Below are 17,932 nucleotides of genomic sequence, written 5' to 3'. Positions count from 1 at the left end.
ATGCAGTTCTTCAAAGAGCAACTAGATGGCTCATCTATGGAACAGCTAACACATCCTTAGCTGACTAACCTTTGAACTACATTTTATAAATCATTAAATAAAACAGATTTGCTAAGAAGGTGAAAGGGATCACTCAGCAAGTAATCATGGCTAAATGATCAACTTTGCTATCTAATATAAAGTCCCCCCTTAACATTTATCATATCTTTCATTTGTTTTTATTCCAGAACAAATACATTTTATTATCCTAGTTGCTTATCCAACTATGGTTTATGATTGTTCTATTGCACACCTGTAAAAACAAAGGAAAGGCAAGTGGAGGACTGCCTCGAAATCTTATGTAAGTGTACAAGTGTGTATCTCTGTGTTTCTCTCTGTCTCTCGATATGAATATTTATATATATAGTATATCCCTTGCATTAAAACTTGCAGTACAACATCAGTAACCTGATTTACCAGTGTTAATAGCAGCAGTGATATTTCTGCATGGAAAATAATTTACTTGTAGATGTAGTAGTGTAAAGGAAAAACAACAGACCCAACTGTCATGACATGCATGCTGCTTGTTCTGAGCAATTGACTTGATTCATTGAAAGGGCATGTTCAAAATAATATAAGTGTGGAATTTAATTAGACGATTCATTAATTCTGTGAAAAAACAGTAGTCATTAATTGTCCTTTATTAAGAAGGAAGGGAAGCAAATGTTTCACATATTGTTATCTTCTTATATAATACGCTACCGTGGCTGTTCGTTTGTCTGTCCAGGATTTTAAATCACCTAGTAGCTCGCAAACCGTTTCACCTATTGACTTGAAATTTGGTACACATATACTACGTGACGGCTACTATCCACTTTCAGGGTGATGATTTTTATTACTCTTTTTATTTGATTTTATTGTAGAATCAACTCGAGGACACAAGCAGCAGTGCGGCCATGCGGCGCATGCGTATGGGCACCGTTTTCATTCCCTACCACCTTCACTAATCATTCTTGAGGCAGATTGAAGACTTAAGTGCCAGCTTAAATGAAAAATTCAAGAAAACTTACTAAGTAATTGCAACACAAAACCTAACTTAACCTGGCTTTTACATTGAACTGCTACAGTGCTGGGAAACTGCGATTGCTTTGAGACGCTCTTCTGCGTGTCATCCCGTTGGGTGAAATCCCACAAGAGTTTAAAAACTCACTCACACCAGCCATGATTCTTTTCAAAGGTAAAGTGCAGGTTAATTTGCTTTATGTATTTTTACTTTATATTTTGTATTAATCATTTTTATATAAATAGTTTTGGGTTGTGGAACGAACCATCTGAGTTTCCATTATTTCTTATGGGGAAATTCGCATTGATACACTGCATGAGTGCTTTGGACTGCAAGCACAGTTCCAGAACGAATTATGCTCGCAAACCGAGGTTCCACTGTAATTAGCTACGGCAGAGTCAGGAGCAACAAAAAATAAACTACGCTCACGCTCGCAACTTGCAGCCCTTGTTGCCGATTGATGTGTATTTTTTTTTTTGTTTGTTGTTTTTTTGCAGTGGGACGTCAGATAATACGGAATGTTGGATAAGCAAAGGTAGGATAAGCGAGACTCTACTGTAGTTCCAAACAGAAAAATTATACATATTAGTTACGGATGTTTGAAAATAATTTTTTTGGTTGTTCCCTACTAATTCTGTGTTAGTGCTATGGTGTCTAGAAACTGATTCCAACACAAAGTAAGAAAAACGTTTAAAGTATTTTTGGTAGAATTATTGTTAAAGTTTACAACTTATTCTGATGTAATCTATGCAGAGATAATAATTTTATAATGGGTGGCAAATATTCTGCAAGAGAAATGTTTGCCATTTATTTGAAATATGAAATATGAATATTGAATGAGATGTGAGACAGTTATGGACATTTAAATCAAAGTAGCAGAAAATGGGCAAAAATGTAGTAAGAGAGTTTAAAATTACAGAAAATCACATTTATATTGTAGGCACAATTTGATACCACTTCAGGATATTTTAACTACTTATTGATGTCACCCTCAAACATTACTGTCTACAAAAGTCAGAGAAAATCCTTAATCGCTAAAAGCCAGCTCCTCTGACCTTTCACTACACTTCAATTCTCATTCTCTACTGACTGGTGCAAAACGAGATGCTTTATCAACTCTATTTAGCTTACTGAATTACAATAAGTATTTTTTCTAGAATACTTTGAAAGTTGAAATAAATTTAAAGAGAAAAAGAAAATGAAATAACCGTTTGCAAGTGGATCTATTTTTTTCATTTTGAACTAGAGAGCTATGTTCAAAGTCTTTAAAAACATTAAGCGGTGTACACCATCAAGAATATAGATTATGTCTATTAAATAATCATGCAATGAGGCAATTAATCAGGCACACAAGTTAATGACATTCATTGGTTTAGTTTTAGTACTGAAAATCAATAAAGTATCACCATGAACATGTTGCTGTTTGTCAGCTGCTTAGGAAAGATTTATAATCACACTTTGTAAACTGTGTCACTGTTAATTTGATGCTCAGCTGGCTAAAAGGCTACTGGTCTGTGCAAACACACCAATTTCATAAATTGTTAAGTAGAGACATTTCACTCATAATACAAAGTTAGCTAATAATAAAAGCATTGCCTGACATTTACCATCAATAAACAAATTACCTACTATAGCTCAGGGGCAACATATTAAGTTTTCATACTCTGTCAGCATTTCATTTACTAGCGAGTGAAAGCTGCTTTCAATAGTTCAGGAAAAGACATAGCCCTGCAAATCAACATATGCTCATGCCTAAGGAAATGGAGGTAGCAATGTTGGAGTAAACATTAAAAGTATTTAGTGCACTTGAGTATTTGAAAAATGAAAATACAGCTAGTGTTCGTTATACTGTACAATGAACTAATCCTACTAACTAAGAAATCACAGATGACCGAAAAAGAGAACAAACTCCAGCAAAGCAACAGAATGATAAGAAGATGATCATTTAAAATAGCATTTATTTGCTCTTTATTTTCATAAACTGTACAATTATGTGTGATGGTGTGTGTGTGTAAGAAATGAGAAGGTGACATCACAGTTGCTGCAGTTAACACCTAAAGAAGTCTTCTAGGACAGAGAACTGCACTTTAAGCTTGGCATACTGGTCACTTACTTTTGTTGCTTTTACACAATCCCTTCTGACTGGCTACAATGGTCAGTAGTGCGAGTTCTAAACAGGCCCATTTACTGTAGGTCAGTAATGAGTAACATAAACACAATTAAGCACTTTAGAGCACTGTGGTAGCAGCACTAGCCAGCTTTGATATCCCTGCCAACCTCATTAATCAGTAGTCTTTTTAAATGAATAACTTCTGTTTTGAGAGCTCAGTCTGCACGTTGTCCCAGTGTCCACAACTGTGCAAAGTGCAACATGAAAACAGGCAGATACATGAATCCATTTATTTATAACCTACTTGCATATGTTAGGATCACTGAGAACCAGGGCATATCCCTGCAGAGTCTGAGATGGGTTTAAAAGCCATTCGTAGCAATTTGTCATCAATCACTCCACTGTTTGAAAAATAACAAATGGAAAAAAATTCAAACCACTGGCAATCTACCCAGGCCAGATTGTCCCTCCAAATTCAGTGCAAGATATGAAATATGGCAGAGGAATTATTTAACTCTTTGAGCAGGCTGAATTTTAGGCCAGCTGCAAAGAAGTATATTCTTGAATGGCCAGTATAATAACCCACATATCTACCGTCATAACCCTGCTGAAATTAATAACATCCTACGCATATTTGTTACACTATGCTTCTGGTATGCTACTCTACTCTCAGAATCTTACAGTTCTATGCCGTAGAGTCATATTCCCAAAAGGTTGCTACACCTCTCTGCCGACATAACCTGGCTGGTCGAAATACCAGCTTTCACCATATTAGACTGGTCTTGTTACTCTGTTACACTACTTACACAAGTTACATTGCTATTTTTAGCTGCAGATCAGTTTTGTTTTTTTCTCGGTTTCAAGAGGAGAAAGAAAAGGATTTCTGTTGTACTTTAGTGTGGGATCAACTCAGAACAATAGATGCTTAGTGTGTGCAGAGAAATACAAGTAGGAAAGAGAACTTTGCCCTTCTGCTCCACCGGAGGTTTCATTCCTCCCTGAGCTCGCCATAGTACTTCTGTGTTACACTGTGACAGGTGTACCGCCCCAGTCAAACTAACTACCTGCCACTGTCCTCAGAGTAGGTTGCACTTGCTCGAGGGAGTTCAAGTGCTTGACGCCAGAAGTAAAAGCCCCACGGGAGATGGTTAAAACTATGTGAAATGTTCTTGTGCATTGCTTCTGGGACTAAAATCTGTTGAAAGGTGCAGTTTTGCTATTAGGACCCTACAATGAATGATAGAAAATGATCAAAACTGCGAGACTGAAAGACAACGAGATGGCTTGTCCTATAGTATAAATCAGTTGTTATAACAGTTGTCGCAGGTGGCTGGGTGTGGTTGGTAATCAGCCACCTATTTAAGGAGCCACCGTCCTGCAATCAAGGCTGGAGTCGGGTGAGGAGTAGGACAAGGTCAAGGCAGAGGAGGTGAGGAGAGGCCCGAGTATTTGTATGAAGAGGACTGTGCTTATTGACTTTGGGGAACTGGGGGTTTGGTGGCGGCGCACTTAACATTTGTGACTTTGTGTAAATAAACGTGGGTGATGACTGAAACGGTGTTCGGCTGTGTGTGTCCGGGCCGCTATATTTCACAGTGGCGTAGCCGGCAGGATGATCCACCTGGGTCAAGGTGGGGTCCTGTATCCCAAAATATTTCTGTGAAAGGCCCGGCACAACAGGGGAGCCCACCCACGTGCCGCAGGGGCGGCGTGCACCCAACCCCGCAGCAACGAAGTGCTGTATGGACCATTGGGGGTCCATTGAAGGACTTTGTAATTAAGGAGCGGCTCACTGACGCGGAGCCCAGGAAGGGGGCTGCCGAGAAGGTGAGGCTGGGGCTGTGGAAGCCACAGCAGCAGCGATGCTGCCTGGAGAGACGCTCTCCAGTGAGAGGAGAGCGTGAAGGCCGACCAAAAGTCCCTCCTCAATACAGGCACGAGATTTGACAGCATGTCCTGTTCTCTCGCCAGCGGTTGGTCAAAGACGAGAGCAGAGAATGTCCGTCCTGTGCACCCAGGAAACCCGAGTGGGCCGCAAGGAAAGACCCATAGAGAGCAGTCGGTCGGTGGAACCACTCACAAGGTAAGCCCACTGCCGGCTGCTTCTCTCTCCTTGGCGGCTGTGTTACAGGTGCTGCGAGAAGAACTGCGCCTTGTGCTGTCGCCGCCGGCCGAGCGATGTGCCCTCCGGGCGGAGACACTGGACTCAGGAGGGATGGCAGTGGCGTCAGGTCGAGAGCCGCAGGCAAGAAAGAATCGGCACACTACAGGAGCTCCTGGACGGAGAGGTACAGCGGGGAAGGTAGGTGAGACCGACCCCGTGAAGCTCCGGAAGCCAGCGGGGCCGCGTATGCCCTCTTACAATGACCAGATCCAAGCCACTGGGGCGTCCCAAAGTAAGCGGAGGAAGCGGCTTGGGGAAGCCAGTTCCTCCGACATGGGAGGACGTGACGCTGGGTGTGCAGTCCCACGAAGGGCCGTCCTCTGTGGAGGCAGAGGAGAACTCCGCAGCGTGGGAGGTGGACACAATGCCTGAGCCCACTAGTGTTTCCGTGGCAGGGACTATGGACTTACCGTACGGGGAAGCCAAACGTGGGATCATCTGAGGGTCGATCGGAGCGGAGAACGTTGGCCCAGCTGAGAGGACGAGCCGAGGGGCTGCGTCAGGGCAACGTCCCCGCCCCTTGTTTTTCTGTTTTATTTACAGGCTCGGGCCCTATGCTGCACTGTGTCGGCTTGGCGCCGAGGCGTCTTCATCCTCATGGAATGGTCCGCTGGTCCCGGGAGGTCCCAGCTAGCGGGGGAGTACTGTCGCAGGTGGCTGGGAGTGGTCAGCAATGGAGTGGCTGGAGTCGGGTGAGGAGGAGGACTAGGTCGAGGCACAGGAGGCGAAGAGAGGCCCGTGTTTGTGTGAAGAGGACTGTGCTTATTGACTTTGGGGAACTGGGGGTTTGGTGGCGGCGCACTTAACATTTGTGACTGTGTAAATAAACGTGGGTGATGACTGAAATGGTGTCTGCCTGTGTGTGTCCGGGCCGCTATATTTCACACAGTGTGGCTTATCATCACATAATACATTTTATTTTTATAAATCAAAACTTTCTTTTGTGAAGGTTAAGCTCCTCCTTCAGGCTGCCAACATCCGAGGGGAGGATATTGAGGTGGTACAGACTATATAAATATCTAGGTGTCAACCTTGATGACAGAGTGGACTGGTCTGTGAACACAGGTGTCCTCTACAGGAAGGGGTGGAGCACGCTTTTTTTCCTCAGAAGACTTAGATTATTCAATTATACGTAGTGAAATGCTGTCTTTGTTATATCAGAAAGTCTTTGCCAGTATCCACTTTTTTGCTGCCATTTGTTGGGGAGGCAGTATGACTGTATGATTTTTTCTCCAGCTGTCTGGAGTTTTTTTGTTTTTTCTGTCCCCCCTGGCCATTGAACCTTACTCTTATTCGATGTTAATTAATGTTGATTTATTTTGTTTTATAATTGTGTCTTTCATTTTTCTATTCTTTAATATGTAAAGCACTTTGAGCTACTGTTTGTATGAAAATGTGCTATATAAATAATTGTTGTTGTTGACTGATAAGAACACTAAGAGGGTGCAGAAGCTAGTGAGGAAGGTTGGCTTGTGCTGGGCAGGACTGTGGACTCACTGGGAATTGTGGTGGAAAGGTGGATGAGGAAGAAGGTATAGGCTATCGTTGACAATAGCAGTCACCCTCTGACATTTTGGCAGGTCAGAGAAGTAAACGTAGTAGTCATCTTCTCTCACTGCACAGTAGAACAGAATGTTTTAGAAGATCATTTGTTCCTACTGTTGTGAGATTTTATAATGCTATTGTCAATAAAAATGGCTCATTATCTGGTCACCACTCTACCTTTCAACACTGTAACAACTGAACATTTGTACATTGTTTACTATCTATTTATGTATGTTCTCCTTGCTTTTACAATAATTTAACACTTTTTAACATTTTTTTAACACTCATGTGCTTGATCTGCTGGATGCCTAAACTTCCCTGAGGGGATGAATAAAGTGTCTATCTATCTATCTATCTATCTATCTATCTATCTATCTATCTATCTATCTATCTATCTATCTATCTATCTATCTATCTATCTATCTATCTATCTATCTATCGGTTTTCAAAATTGTTGAAAATTGCTGGGGGGAGGGCCATGGTTATAGTGTCAAAATGCTGGGAAAGAGTTCAAAGGTTTAGCACTAGAATTCCTGAAGACGCACGTGTTTATTTGAAATTTGAACTAAGGTCTTCACACATTATACACTTCACGTCATTATTAGTATTATTTAGGATTTCTTGCTTCGCATTTCGTGTTCTCCTACACTTACACAGATCTTTGTAGACATGGAACACACATGAAATGTATGTTTTCCAAATAACGATATTATTTACCCTATACAACTCCAGACACCTCACACCACAATAAACACGACTTGAGTTGGGAGAACTTCAGCTCCATCAGGTGTTTGGGGGAATGGGAAAGCAGGTTGCTTGTTGCTTGTGCCGATCAACATATTTGCAAAACAAAACACATTGATGATGAGAGGTGCAAAGGAGTTTAAATTGGCCCAAGATTACAAGTTTTTTCGTAGTCTTCAGAGATTTTAGTGTTAGGACCTTATATCAACTGTACATAATGGTGGGAGTGGAAGCATTATGGTTTGGAGCTGTTTTATTGCATCAGAGATTTGCCCACATATCATTACAGTGTCAACCATAAATTTAATATTGCACCAGACAGTACTTGAAAAACAATATAAATCTGTGAAAAAGCTGAACCTTTAAAGGATGTTGCAACAAGTGAATATCATAAAATACTCAAGAAATTCCACAAAAGAATAGCTCCTAAAGAAGAAATGGAGATTTATGGAATGGCAAAGTCAAAGCTCAGATATATTCCCCGTAGAAACGCTGTGATGGACTTGAAGCAGGCAGTACCTGTAAGAAAACCTTCAAAGGAAAGGGAGAAGTTCTGGAGTGAGGATAAACGTAAGGTGGAAAGGTTTCTTATCTAGCTGCCTCCACATAATAAGAAATGTTCAATCACTGTTAAATAAGTTGAATGAATTGTCATATCTCATAGTGGGTTACGGTGAGTTCGGGTACTGTGACATTTTGGGTAATGTGGAGAACCAACTTAAACATCTTATTTCAGATGCAATTTTAATGCTGGACGGGTTTCATCTGATATGCTCAAACAGAATGAAAAAGAGACGAGGGGGACTGGAGATTTAAGTTTAAGAACAATGGTAAAAAAACAAGCATATTTTAATTAGAATTAAAATTGTATAATCCTGCCATTGAAATGCTGACTGAATTTGTCCATGTTACTGCCTCCTGAAATAAGTTACATCACCCTTGTTAATGTTTATAAATTCAACAAGAGAAATGATTCACTCTGTTACCAACACTATAATAATGAATCATTCTGACATTAGAATACTGGTGACTTCAACCAAGGGAACATTGGAAGGAACAAATTTCTATCATCATGTTCCATTTGCGAACACAACAAGTTGGACCTGTTCTATCTAAATATCAGTGACTTTAAATATAAACCCATGACACAACTGGGCAGATTTGACCACATCTTACTGCCCCCCACAAACCTCTTACCAGACAGCAACAGCAGGCCTATTATCCAAACAAGAAGTTATCAATTAATGAATATAAATCTATATAAACATCATGTAGCTGTGTAAGGTGAAATTTCTCGAAGGAGACTCATAGACAAAAATAGAATAATTGAAATATTCTACCAAAGAGTGTAACACTGGCTATTGTAGCTTTTGTTATATGTATTTTTCTCATGGTACACAATTAAATTTAAGTCTTTTTGTGAAACAAACGTTAGGAGAGAATAACTTTCATTGTTATATGTAAAATAAGATTTTTTTTTCATATTTACATTACTGAAATGAGGATTACTTATCCATTCATGCAAATATAAGCATATTGAAGAACATACAGTATCTTTTTGGATACGGTGCAGCACTTACATTTTCACACCACAGTAACTGTTGCTTATATTGCAGATTTTTACAATATGTTCCTAATACCTTTTTGTTATCAGTGGGTTTAACATTCATATATAAATGTCACAAATGAAGGGCATTAGAAATAGATACATTTGTTCCACACTCGCATCAAAAGACAGTATGCTCCATAAAAACTGATCCCAGAGGTTTTTCTATGTATGCCACCACTAGTAATGGTTTAACCTCCATGATATCACAAATTACAGATGAAGTGGATGAACAGGGATGTGTATATAACCCAGGTTAACATTTTCATCTTCACTGATCCGTCATCAATGCTCATTTTTTGTAAACCAGACTAACTTAGATTCTGCAACAAATTAATTTAGCAGAGAAATGTGAAGGTTCAAGCCACCCATAATCTAGCACAGGCATGAGTTATCTATATTAGACTACAGCAAAATGCTTATGTGAAACGTGATGTTCACTCTTATGAAATTTCTGTTGCACTGATGGCCCTTATCATGCTGTTGTAGCAGTGATTTACAATCAGTAGTCCACAACATGCTTCCCAAATTATCTGTAGAAAATCTGTTTTGAATCGTTCCCAGCTCCGTGCTCAGGGTGGTAATCTTGCTTGGCTATTGAATCCTTTAAGGTTAGCCAATTGTGTATTTAGGCTGACTTCCCAAGTGAGAAACTGCTGTTCTCTGAGATACAAATATAATCACTTTCTCTCTTTTCCTTTAAAGTAATTGAAGTCTTTGGTCTGCAGGTTTGGCTGTCAATAAAATATACAAGTTCTGTAGAAAGGCAAGATATTTTTTCTTTCAATTCAAGGTTCATATCCAGGTGGAAATAGATTTAATTAAGTGAGCTGTCTGTGTGTTTCTCTCTGCTACAGTACATCATTTATTTTAGAGTAGAATTGAGAATACATTTTATTCAATAAAAATGAAACTGTTGATACCTTGGATTTGTTTCAAAACAAAGAAGATTAAATGGAAAACCTCTCTCAGACTAAAAGTGCACAGTAAGAATGTTGACAGGTATTTTGAAATATTTTCTAGAGGTTTAGAATTAGAGATTCTCAACATTGTTTTAGAATTCATGATAGCTGAACAATATGATTAGAGTGAGATTGGAATACAGTAAAGTGCTGCAGTAAAATGCATGAGATAATGCAGTTATGGTAGTCATTTAAGTCCAAAAACATTCACTGTTTACTTATGTCATTTCTACATTTGCATTACACACTCAACAGATGTGAAAGCGAACACTTAATATGGTTTCATCTTTGAAGGTACATACAGACCAGCTTTCTCCCACGGTTCAAAGACGCATCATGAGGTTAAGCGGCTACTTTAAACTGGCAGTAAAGGTGAGTGTGAACTTGTGATAAACTGACATCTTGCTCAAACTTGATTATGTTCTGCACCCAGGGCACTCTGCTTTTACCCATTACATGTGACCAACATGAAGGCAGGTATACAAAATGGATGAGAGGGCGTTAAAGGGCTGAGGTTTGGTTTGTAAATAGAGAGACCTATAGATTTATATTTTAATTTTAAATAATTTTACTTCAACTAACCTGTTAGTTTAGATGATGGTGCCAGGAAGAAATGGCTGACCAGCTACATGGTGTAACATTGTGAGCGGGTGCTCGTGTAGATGTGTTTGGGTCCAGGAAAGCTGTCAGGCTTTGTGTGCATGCATGGGGTCAGAGATGCAGATATCTTGGCATGGTGCTGGTGCTAGAGATAAGAATAGTGGGCTAATTGCTGGCAGAGTTAAAAGAGGTGGCAAGAGGCAAGTGAAGATCATGAGGGTAATAGAAGAAAAGGGTACCTGCGCACTGGCCAAGTAAGTTGCCTGGATGGAGCAGGTGCTGCATGCTGGTATGTGCACACGCACAAATTGGTCAGTACTAGTTATAGGAGTTATGAATGATTAGTTACGGTTAGTTGCAAGTGTGGTGACGAGAGCTCCTATTGGTGGGGATGGGGATTAAACACTCTCAGGATTGGCTTGAGGAGTCCTGCAAGCTTTTAAAACAGTGCTGCAGCCACTAGTCAGTCAGAAGAGAATAGAAGGGAGTTCAGATTGCTCCGGTCTGACTTGTTGGCTGCTTGGGCTAGGGTCTTTCTGCTTTTGCCAAAGGAGAGAAGGTGGGGCAGTGTGTGTAAAGGAAGATCATTCTGAATAATTGGTATAGAGACAGTTGGATTTTTGCCAGGACATGAGACCATAGAAAAGCCTGTTAGCGTGGAGATAGTTCTGGGAAAATGTACAATGGGCTGAGTGATAAAATGGCTGATTATTTTTGTGAGAAAATGTTTTTGCTGGAAATTGTCTGCCTTGACTATCTTTCAAGAAGAAAGAAGGGAAGAAGTTTTGAGCTTTTAAGTCTTATCTGTTATATTTTTATGAATTTATTTTTTATATAATTTTTGCCATATCAAAACACATGTACTGTTTTGCCGAGTGCTTGCTTGGCACAGAACTATGAATTAGTAAAAATTTTGTTTAGGTACTGCAAAAAAGCATTTCTTACTCATTTACTTTTATGTAACAAGACCTAAATAAAGGCTTCGTTTGGTCTTCATAACACTTCTATAACATCAGTAGACAGCTTATTCATCTCTGTGCACTGTGGCATATTGACTTATGGGTAAAATTATTTGCTAATATGAAGGATTCACCGGTCTTATACTAAATATGTAATAGTACGAAAAATGTGTCTTAGTTAGGCCACCTCAGACAACTCCAAAGTGAAGATATGTTATTAGGTCATTGCAGAGACGAATAAACTCTTTACTGAAGCACTGAGCTATGAAGCCTTTGCTAAAGTCTTGTTACATAAGGATTAAATAGGGAATAGATGCATTTTTGCAGTACCTAAATTAAAGTGTTATCTTTGAATTTAACGGCCATTTGAAAAAAAAACATTTTTTAAAATATTTTTTTACTAATTCTTTTCTCCACAACCTTGGTTTATCCTTGGTACATGAACTAAAAGATGCCCAAAGTCTGCCCTGGATTGTAAAGTTATATAGCATGTGAGGTTACCTACATACCACAGTGGACTTCTGTAATTTAGTATAAATAATGTACATACATTTTGATTAAATTAAACTGATTGCAGAATGTACAGCACAGTATGTTTGAAATCTCTAGTAAGCTCTGAGTAATTGTAGCTAGCAGCTTTTAGAACAAGGAAGAAACACTGCTTTGATTGTATCAGTATATTGTAGGAAACATTCATGCACACACCATCACCAAACACACCAGGACTGCTTAGCATTAGAAAATGCATCTGATATGGGGTGTGAGGCGACAAAGGGAGAACATGCAGACAGTGACCAAGCTGCAGATCAAAGCCAGCACAACTTACCTGTATGCCACACTTATTCATTACAATGCTTAATCTAAAAAATTGAATTCCCAAACACTCAACAATTAACTAAAAAGTTAGAACAATAAAAACTTGCATTATATAAAAGTGAATACATATCAAATCTACTGGAAGTAGCAGAGACAGAGTATGCTTCTGTTAATTTTGCCCCCCTTTGTTAATTCCTTCAAAGCAAGGCCTGTGGGTAATTATATTAGTTGAACTGAAAAACATAATTTTATATGCAGTAATAAAGATAATGTAATTATGAAATGTAAGTAATATTACATTAATTTAATGAGTACATTATTAGAACATTGTTTGGTTAATGTGTCGCTTGCATTGTATAGCATAATAATCTAACTATATTTTATATATTGTCATACACAGAAGTACAGGGAGTGTCACATGGGTCGTTGTCAAGAGAAACAAAAGGGGAAGTTTGATAAGGTGAGACCAACACTATTCTGCAGTAATAAAGATAATGTAATTATGAAATGTAAGTAATATTACATTAATTTAATGAGTACATTACTAGAACATTGCTTGGTTAATGTGTCGCTTGTATTGTATAGCATAATAATCTAACTATATTTCATATATTGTCATACGCGGAAGAACAGGGAGTGTCACATGGGTCGTTGTCAAGAGAAACAAAAGCGGAAGTTTGATAAGGTGACACCAACACTATCCTCTCTTCTATTTGCTGTCTTAGAATGGAGGAACACCCACAGGATGGGGTCTGACATCACTGCCAGAGAATTGTCAGTTGCCCCACTTCTTCTACCTACTGCCCTATTTAAGGATCTCGCTGACCAGATGTCAGCGTTCACTTTGTAACCAGTTACCAACAAGGTTGGACCTCTACCAGGCAGTTAATTATGTGGGTTGAAAAGCTGTGATTAGCTAATGTGCTGTATTTTTCTACATTTATTTTTTGGATATTAAAGAGGGTATGCCAGGGGTCCCCAACTCTTTATGATCTCTTTATTTTTACAATATTTATTACAAACATATTTTGCCTTTTTAAACAGTGAATCTCATCTAATACAGTTCATCCTGGTTTCATTCTGAATTTGCAAATTCAAACCAATATATCATCATGACTCTGTGAGACTTTGTGAATGAAATCTGGCTCCTGTTTAGTGTTGTCATACTGAACATAAGTTTAGTGCATTCTGGGAAAGCTTAAAGGAAAAGCAGGATTTAGAGTATTTTGCTCAGTTAGAAGTGCAGCTTTAGAATCCCATGAGAATATAACCTTGGGTCTTAAAGTGGAGAAAGACAAACAAATTGTGATTGCATTCACTACACTGTTGGCACGCAGACTTATTCTGATAAACTGGAAGAACCCAAACTCTCCTCTTTTAAGTCAGTGGGAAACTGATGTGTTATATTATTTAAAATTGGAAAAAATTAAATACTCGGTTAGAGGATCTGTGCAGACTTTTTTCAAAACATGGCAGGATCTAATCAGTAATATTTTGAAATGATTTTATAAAGCACAGAGAATTTGTTGATTTAGGTATTTTTAAAAGCCTTAAATTTTACACCGTTTGGCTTGCTCTCTCTCTCAAGGGTGGGGATCGATCTGTTCTTAGCATAATTCTTTTTTGTAAAAACTTGATTGCTATGTATTGATTGTAATAAAATTAATAAATAAATAAAAAAACAAAAAAAAAAAAAAAGAATATAACCTTGACTGTGATAATAATTCAGTAACATTATGTGTGTTTTGAGAAACTATAGGCTCTGCTGATGTGGTGAAAACAAGTAAGCCAGTGTAAGAATTTTTTTCAAAAGATGTTTCCCTCAGATCAACTTTTCATGAAGCCTTTAGTTTACTTGCTGTTTTTCTGACACTTTTGCAAAGTGCTTCATTTGTATCTAAAGAGCTGGTCTACCTAGAACATCTTGCTGATATGACAATGTAATCCACCCAGTCTGAATTATTCTTTGCATTGCTTATATTTGCTGCTATTAGTTTTGATACAAATATATATAATTTTTAACTAAAACCAAGTGGAGGCAAAGGAAAAACATACAATTTGTTGATTTAAACAGTGGTATAATCAACAAAAGGAAGCTGATCGAGTGACATAGTGTGTCGGAGAAACTTGAAAGCTCAATTTTACAAAGCCGCAAAGTGGCAAAATAAAAAAGAAGTCACATATCACATATCAAAGTCGCCGTGAAAAGGCGAGTCGTAGCCGACCGTCTAAACTTATTAGGGTACAGACAAAAAAAATAGACACACAGTGGGAAAAAAGCACGAAATGTCAACTTTAATCCCAAAATTTCCACTTTAATCACGTACGTTATTTTGTCATTAAAGTAGAACATCTTAAATGTCATATTAAAATCATTTAATTTACTAGTTTCTCAAATCCCATCGTAACTAAAGTAGCATGTTAAATGCTTTGTTTTGTATTTGATCTTCATTGTGCTCTATGTGTGTGAATCACTACGTGCTTCCGTTCTTTCTCTTTCTCCGACAGGACACAGAATCCATTACATTCGTGATATAAGAGCTCTCTGAATAATTAAAATACTGAGATGTATACGTGATATCATTTTCATGATGATTGGAATAAAAGCATGTAATTAAACATGGGAACACGATCGCGCAGTGATTGTTCATGTCTCACACAAGATGATGCTGCGCCATGCACGACCTTCGATGAAATAGTTTATTGTAGCAGTACTGTCTCTTTCAAATGTACTAATCTTCAATTCCTGTCGTTACTTTTCTTTCCACAAATGCCCAATCACCACACAATCAGCTGTTTAATAGACGTTAAGCCATCTGTAAGCTTACAACCACGATTCTTCAAAACTTTTAAGGAACATTGAAATATCTTCATAGTATGTGTTTAATTATTCTATCCGTCTATCCTTCCAGTGTCGTGCCAGCCTCAGTAAATATACAGCGCAAGGCAGGAACAATACGTGAACTTGCTAGCGCTGCGGCACCGTGCCCTCACATATTTAATTATTAACAATACAGATTATTTAAATGAAGTTAAAGTTTTATCTGTATAATAAAATCAACATATTTTGCTGCATTTCATCTTAAAAATGATATTGTCATCATCTGTAAATACGCGCTTTATAAAGTGGAGCAGGTTGTGCAATATTATAACTGTAGTGCAAGTTTACAGTGGGGTAATTGTACTTATAAGTACAAACAGTCCTACAAGGAGCACTTGATGACTGATTGAGTGCGTTTATAGTTCTTGGGATGAAACTGTTACTGAACCACGAGGTCCATACAGGAAAGGCTTTGAAAAGTTTTGCAGTGGCTGAGGCAGTGTGTGCTTGATGCTGTATATCGATAATTCTCTATCCGATCAGCTGCTGCTGTGATTCCCCACTCAGATACAGTGATAAAAATACTCCGAGTGGTGCAGTGAGAGTAATATGGAAAAAGGTGATCCGCTGTGGCAACCCTTAACGGGAGCAGCTGAAAGAAGAAGAAAAAGAAGGTGCATTGAGAGTAACAATGCTAAAGCATTTATGGTATTTGAAATACTATGATTATTCCCTGGACCATTATATTGTTACAGGTTAATTACAATCAGAAGCATTACACTAATAAACACAATGCGGTTAATTTCAGTTTATTTATAAAGCCGCGTCAGGAAAAGAAAGAATAACCACACAGGAACAGTAGCACTGCTCTGACGCTGGGTGCCGCCAATCTGCAAAACTGAGCAGAGAACTTGCGTACAACAGGGTATGAGGTACCGTGGAAATGTGCGTGGCTTTACGCCAAGAGTAGGTTTTATACATCGCGATTTGAATGTGGAAACGTTCTTATGCAACATTTCTGTGCGTACGTACTGTTTATACATGAGGCTCCAGGTGATCACCTTTCCCTTTTCAGATAGGGACAACAGGAACCATTTTCCACGTCAGTTTGGATGATGCCCATTCCCAAATGGAAGCAAAGATTGCTTGCAATGCCAGGAGGACAGCCTTACCACCTGCCTGGAGAAGTTCACCCTGGATACCACAGATCCCTACACTTTTCCCTACCCTCAGCTGATTCACCACCTGTGCAATCTCAGTGAGATTGGAGTGATTCATAGCTAATTGGAAGATCAGTCTCAAGAACTGTGGACCCAGAGATGTCCAGTATCCTAGCTGGAGCATCAGCTTTAAACAGCTGCTCAAAGTAGACAGCTCAGGGGGGTCATCCCTAAGGACTCTCCAAGGAACAGATTCAGATGCTTTGATTCCTCTGTAAGCAGGACGTGGGTCACTAGGCCATAAATGGTGTGGCAGCTGCTCACAGATTCCTCCAACAAACGCTTCCTTATGTGCAGCGCATTCTTAACGGTTCCCAGTACACCAGAGTTTCCATCAAGGCCGTGCACTATGACTCCTCTCAATAATATCTATACTATTCCATCCATCCATCCGTCATCCAACCTGCTATATCCTAACTACAGGGTCACGGGGGTCTGCTGGAGCCAATACCAGCCAACACAGGGCGGAAGGCAGGAAGCAAACCCTGGGCAAGGCGCCAGCCCACTGCAGGGCACACACACACACCTTGGACAATTTAGGATCTAAACTGCATGTCTTTGGACTGTGGGAGGAAACCGGAGTACCTGAAGGAAACCCACACAGATACAGGGAGAACATGCAAACGCCACGCAGGGAAGACCTGGGAAGCGAACCTGGGTCTCCTAACTGTGAGGCAGCAGCGCAACCCACTGTGCCACCATGCCGCCTCTATACTAGTCCAGTTAAAAAAAATAAACAAGTTAACATTATTCAGGCATGAATAAGGGGAAAATCCACCAAAAATGAGCAGAATGTAAGAAATAAATTTCCCAATTTTTTTATAAAAGAAGAAATAATTGGAATGCATTACATAGGAGTAAAAAATATTTTCAAAATATTTTAGCTTGAGGAACTCTGTGAAGATGTGCAATATTTTAAAACTGAAGAGTAAGACATGTTTCAGAGAGTTTGTTTGTTCAAATCTAATATAACCTCCAGTCTAATGGGATTTTACCAATTGTTCTGAAAGAAATGAAAGACATTTTTTATAAATCTTCAGCAGACATTACTAGCAATCACTTCAGAAGAGGGAAGTGCCAGATGACTGAAAGCATTCATATATAACTCCAGTGTACAACACTGGAAGCAAACTGGATTCCAGTAACTACAGGTATAGACCCATAAGCCTTACATCTATCCTGTATATAATTGGAAATTGTGTTGAAGACTGATTTTATTGATGCATTACGGAAAATAGCTAGTGTGATCATAAGAAAAATCTAGCTCAGCCTATCTGTTAATCCATTTAGAACAAGCCACTAAGTGTAACAGAGAAATTATAAAGCATACAGCATAACATTTG

The 17,932-nt window shown here is 39.0% G+C and overlaps 1 protein-coding gene across 4 annotated transcripts in view; it reads right to left on the bottom strand.

The window, feature by feature from the left end:
- The window catches only part of LOC120527669 (putative methyltransferase NSUN7), a 252,158-nt gene that overhangs the window by 74,604 nt on the left and 159,622 nt on the right, over positions 1-17,932 (bottom strand). The gene's annotated exons all lie outside the window — the stretch shown is intronic.

Source organism: Polypterus senegalus, chromosome 4, assembly GCF_016835505.1.
Source record: "Polypterus senegalus isolate Bchr_013 chromosome 4, ASM1683550v1, whole genome shotgun sequence".
Classification (NCBI taxonomy): domain Eukaryota; kingdom Metazoa; phylum Chordata; class Cladistia; order Polypteriformes; family Polypteridae; genus Polypterus; species Polypterus senegalus.
This window is presented reverse-complemented; position numbering and strand designations above follow the sequence as displayed.